General features: G+C 34.3%; 2 protein-coding genes across 4 annotated transcripts in view; one reads left to right on the top strand and one right to left on the bottom strand.

The window, feature by feature from the left end:
- The window catches only part of LOC106883058 (zinc finger protein OZF), a 35,564-nt gene that overhangs the window by 9,580 nt on the left and 20,074 nt on the right, over positions 1–5,910 (bottom strand). The window contains exon 1 of one of the 2 annotated variants that reach the window (XM_014933930.2): positions 979–1,422. The exons of the other annotated variant lie outside the window; for it this stretch is intronic. The gene's annotated coding sequence lies outside the window, so the exon portion shown is untranslated. Of the gene's footprint in view, positions 1–978; positions 1,423–5,910 lie in introns of those variants that run through there. 2 annotated transcript variants of the gene reach the window in all.
- The window catches only part of LOC106883060 (zinc finger protein 329), a 7,195-nt gene continuing 5,349 nt past the window's right edge, over positions 4,065–5,910 (top strand). Inside the window, exon 1 of one of the 2 annotated variants that reach the window (XM_014933932.2) lies at positions 4,065–4,183. The gene's annotated coding sequence lies outside the window, so the exon portion shown is untranslated. Of the gene's footprint in view, positions 4,184–4,204; positions 5,558–5,910 lie in introns of those variants that run through there. The other variant, XM_052977581.1, reaches the window with a different exon arrangement.

Genomic DNA, 5,910 nt, shown 5'->3' with positions numbered 1-5,910 from the left:
AATACATTTAATGGTCTGTTGCTGGGATTTAAACAATTCCGACTGTCCGTAAACTGTTATTTAATAATAATAATAAAAAAAATAAGTTCGAAAAATTGATTTTTTTTTTGTTTTTGTTTTTGCATAGTAGTAAAATTTCCCGTGTGTAGAAAACAAATTCGCAAACACTTTCTGAAAATTCCAAAAAATGAAAAAGTTATAAGAGGTTATATGGCATGCATAAAGAAAATTCCGCCCCCTCTCTCTATATACGTACATGCATATATATATATATATATACGTACATGCATATATATATGGGTGTGTGCAGATTAATAGATTTGTTTCTTAGTTGAGGGCAAAATGTTAAAAAAAAACATTACCCACTCATTATGTTTTTAATTACATGAGCTAAGTCTCATTATTTCGTATGTATGAATTACCTCGCGTTAAGGTGAACGGTAATGTTTGCGGATAAGACAAGGCGACCTATATGTTTCAGGGTCGATGTTCCACCACCTTCAGGATTGCATATTTCATTTCATTACAAACTACATTACACTGTTAATTGTTTACAATCCATTTTAATTGACATCGAAAGTTCATATTATTTGTGTGCATAGATAATAAGTAAAAGGAAAAAGAATAAATAACACGAGGAAGCTAACTTTGTTCAGAACAAAGCAATTAAAACCCAGTCACTTTGTTCTAATTTTAAACAGAGACTGGAACCTTATGATATATATATATATTTATATATATCGCTAATGATTAATTACTTTTCGTTAATAAGTTAATAGTTCAATTACTGAATAAACTGACTGGTTTGTATTTTTCCCTGCGATTGATTTATAGCTGAAAGTTTCCTCGTTATATTATGTTATGGATTCAACATCAAAGCTGGTTGCCCTAATAACATTGTTAAATGTTTTAATATTTATAGTTTAAAAAACAGCCAAGTGTAAAAGTGTTTGTGTTAGATATATTAAAGATACTTACAAGATGATAGCATTTGGTATGGGGTTAACAAGAGATTTAGATAGGATAGCACCACGAAGCTACGAGTTAATGGAATCGTTCATGAAGTGCCGGGAAATAGCTATCATATATACATGGAGAAAGAGAGAGAACGATAGAGAGTGTGTGTATATTTATGAGAGGGACAGATAGAAAGAGACATACGGACGTAGCGAGAGAGAAAAAGAGTGTGCATATTTATAAGAGAGAGAGAGGAAGATAGAGATATAGAGAGAGTGTGAAAGAGAGATAAAGACTGTATTTATGAGAGAGAGAGAGAACTAGAACGATAGAAAGAGACATGGTGAGAGAGTAAATGACAAAGTTATTACTGCAGCTAATTTTGGACTTAATTCATTTGTCAGAACTCGGTTGTAGGAATATATTTTATACACTAAATTTGCAAGATCTTTCGTTTGAGGTACATATAAGCGTTATGTAGATTAAAATGAAACCAAAAGCTGCGGAATGTACAAAATTGACTTGGCTATCCTGAATGGGTGAAACGAAAAGTAGTTTTGTCCATATCTTTTACTTGTTTCAGTCATCGGACTTCGGCCATGCTTGAGCACCGCCTTGAAGGATTTGGTCGAACAAATCGATCCCAGTACTTATTTTTAAGACTGTTATTTATTCTGCCGAACTCTTTTGTCGAACAGCTAGTGTACGGGGATGTAAACAAACCAACACCTGTTGTCAAGCAGTGGTCCAGGACACACACACACATTTACGACAGACTTCTTTCAGTTTCTATTTACCAGATTCACTTTCGAGGCTTTGGCCAGCCTGGGGCTATAGTAGAAGACACTTGCCCTAGGTGCCATGCAGTGGGATTGACCCAGTACTGGATTAACCGTTAATCAAAATAAGCCCATGCTTAGAGCATCAAGGGAAGAAAGGAACCACAGAAATGGTAAATGGTTTATGGCACAAAAAGTGGTTTATATGATCAGAAATATAATTTTGAAGTGTTCATGGTGTCACAGTGAGGATCTAATGAAAGACTTTGTAGTTAAAAAACTAGGAGAAAGCTTTTCAAATATAAATAAAGTGGATGTGTGCAAAAATAAACATTATTTTCCATCTTTCTCTTGGTTTTGTTTCATTTTGACAAAATAAAAATTTATTCTGTGGTTTATTATTGTTTATATTTTTAATTACATACATGTATATCTTTGATGGGCTTAGGGTTTCTATGTGCCTTATCCGGCTCTGGACTGATGCCAAGACTAAATTGTTGGGAAGTAAACTTCTTAACCACACAGTCACACCTGATCACATAATTAGTCACATAATACTAATATAGGACCAGCACATAAGGGTATTGTAACATGGGTATTTCTGAAATTGGGAAATGGAATCGATAACAAAGATTTAAAAAAGAAAATGTAACTATTGATTATTATTCCAAATTACTTGCCAATGAAAGACATGTGTGATGTTTTCTATATGTGTCAAGGACAAGGTGGGAAATTGGTAGAATTGTTAACACGCTGGGTAAAATACTAAGTGTTATTTTGTCCATCTTAATGCTCTGAGTTCAAATTCTGCCAAGGTCCACTTTGCCTTTTATCTCTTTGGGGTTGATAAATTAAGTACCAGTTGAGCACTTGAGTTGATGAATTGATTTACACTCTCCCATGTACTTAATGGTCTTCTACTTAAAATTTGAAACTAAAATATATCATGAATGAAGATAGTGAGCTGGCAGAATCGTTAGCCGGCTGGACAAGATGCTTAGCAGCATTTCTTCCAGCTCTTTACATTCCAAGTTAAAATTCTGTTAACGTCGCCTTTACCTTTTATTCTTTCAGAGTCGATAAAATAAAGTAACAGTCGAACCCTGGGATTGAGGTAATGGGCTTACTCCTTCCTCTGAAATTGGTGGCCTTGTACCAGATTTGAAACCATTATTAAGGTGGTGAGCTGACAAAATCATTAGCATGCCAGACAAAATGCTTAGTGGCATTTATTTTGGTTCTTTACATCAACTTTGACTTTTATTCTTTTAGACTCAATAAAATAAGTACCAATTGAAAACTGGGATTGAGGTAATCAGCCAATCCAACTTCTCTGCAGTTTCAGGATTTGTCCATATAATAGAAAGAATGAATACATACATACAAACATACATTTGTAAATACGTACATAAACAAAAAAATTTACCCAGGCAACATGAGAGGAGAAGCAGTTAACATCATAGAAGCTTCTTCACGAGAAGACATAGACTCCTTCTGGAGAAAAATTTTGAGTGAAGAGATGGAGTTTAACCAAGATGCTCTGTGGCTGGAAGAATTTCAATTAAGTTATTGTCTCTGCATTACACCCATGACTGTAATCCTGAAACTTCAGGATGGAAAAGCACCTGGAAGAGACTTAACCTTCTGCTGACCACATCTAATCAACCTGTACCAGCAAGCTCTCATTGAGAACAGTAACATACCACACTGGTTAGCACTGACAGAGACAAAACTGATCCTCAAATGCAGAACCACCCACATGGCAAAAAACTACTGGCTAATTACAAGCCAGAACTTAATGTATAAAATATATGCAACATGTTTGAATCACTTCCTCGAAGACCATTGTGAATGTAATAGTATCATCACAGTAGAAGGAAGTTTGGGGATGTGCTGAGCAACAGTTAATAAACAAAACTGTTATGTCAGAGGTGTAGGAACATAGAAGGAACCTCATTTCAATGTGGCTGGACTACAAGAAAGCTTTGACTGTTCCCTACTCATGGATGCTAGAAGCCCCTCAACTTTCTCTTGTATTTTTCTAATCACATTTATGTCCAGGGGTCATATCGCTTAACAACCGGTGCTGCTTTGTTTATGTCACCGTGTCTAAGCAGTTTGGCAAAAACAACTGACAGAATATTTACCAGGTTAAAAAAAAGTATTAGTTTCAATTCTTTCGGCTAAAACTCTTCGAGGAAGTGCCCCAGCATGGCTGCAGTCCAATGACTTAAACAAGCTAAGGTAAAAATAAAAAAAACAACCCAAATCTAATAACAGATAAGAGTACGAAAGTATGTATAATAACTCTGTATGTCCCTCGCTATATATATATTCAAATATTTCCACGCATAACATTGTTGAATGATTACTCCAGAAACCTCTGCTCTATACCGTTGTTTCATCTAAACCTCTTTCATTAACCCCATACATAATGATATCGTCTCGTAAGTATCTTAAATACATCTAACACAAACGCTATAACGAAATTTTACGCTTGGTAGTTGTGTTGTTGAAATTAGAAACATTAAACAATGTTAATGCTATCAGGACAAATAGCTTTGATGATGTTCACTAGGTAACGTAAAATATAAAGTGGGTACCGGATGAAAGTTCTTATTATTTGGTTGGAGGTTCTGGGTAAAGTAGAAGCCAAGAGGGTGTTGTTAAGTCCCAGGACTGCTCGGTCGAACAGAGTTTATGTTCAAAAGCGTTTCAGCTGTTACTGTCACGTTTCCATATAGCAGGGCTTTACTAATGAAATTGTCTTCTTTTCACTACTATTTCTAGCATGTCAGACGGATATCAGTGACATTTATTAATATAAATAGCTGTTTATATCTAACTCCACCCATCTGTAGTGAGCAGATACAGAATACCTCAGCTATAACATTGTAAAAACATAATTGATATATACTTAATGTCCATATTAATAATAAAGCAAATATTGATCTGTATTATCACATTAATTCGTTGCACTTGCATTATGACAACAAAACACTGTCGTTACGCATAACAAACACTTTAACGGTATGTTACGCTTGGTTAGTCAATGGGAAAAATACAGACCAGTCAGATTATTCACTAATCGAACTTATTGATTGATTAATTACTATCAGTGGAGATAACACAGTCTTGAATTAATTTTTAACTGAAAACGAAAAGTAATTAATTAATTATCATCGATGTATATATTTCATAATATTCAGTCTGTTTATAATTAGAGCGAGGTGATTGGGTTTATTGCTTTGTAAAAAAAATTGGCTTCTTTGTGTTATTTATTCGTTTCCTTTTACTTATCTACGCACACAAATAATATATTAATTAAAATGGATTGCCACCAATTAACGATATCAGTTGTGCTGGAAACGAAGAGGTCCAATTAACCTTTTGCGTCGTCCGCAGACGAACATTATCGGCCACTTGTCTGCAGAATTTCTTCTCCCGCGTTACTCAACCAGTTTGTCAACAAATTTAGTTTTGAATTTGTATTTCATAATATTTCAGTCTCTGTTAAGAAATAGAAAAGGGTTATTTGAATTTCTGCGCTTTTTGACCTTCGTTGGCTTCTTCGTGTTACTAATTTTCTGAAAACTTTATCTCCACGCACACACACACGAATAATATGAATTTTCGATATCAACTAAAAGCGATTGCATCAAATTAACGATGTAAACTGTGATGAAATGAAATACTTAATTATCAAGGTGATGAAAAAAACAAAACAAAATTGATGGGTTCGCAGACATACATTCCGACACTCATCGCATATATATCTAAGAAACGAAACTTGAAATTTTGAAAAAAATGTGCGCCAATAGGTATGTGAGAGTGCTCAACATGTTTCTTTTTTCATCAGATTCTGATATAATCGCGATTTACACACTTTGAAAGGTATTTGTAAAAAAATTTATTAAAAAAAATGACCATAAGTTATGAGGAAACAAAGTCCACTCGTGTGAATTTTCTGAAATTCCTCTCCCCAGTCCCAGAAAATGTTTTTCGAAACAAATTCTGAAATAATTAGAGTGTACACCTGAAAAGTATTTTTAGAAAATTTCATGACAAAATATCAATTTTTCTGGAAGTTATGGAGAAACCAATTCAGGATGGGGGCACACTTGTATAGGTATGCTTATCATCATCATCATCATCGTTTAACGTCCCCTTTCCA

Source organism: Octopus bimaculoides, chromosome 28 (genome assembly GCF_001194135.2).
Source record: "Octopus bimaculoides isolate UCB-OBI-ISO-001 chromosome 28, ASM119413v2, whole genome shotgun sequence".
Lineage (NCBI taxonomy): Eukaryota > Metazoa > Mollusca > Cephalopoda > Octopoda > Octopodidae > Octopus > Octopus bimaculoides.
This window is presented reverse-complemented; position numbering and strand designations above follow the sequence as displayed.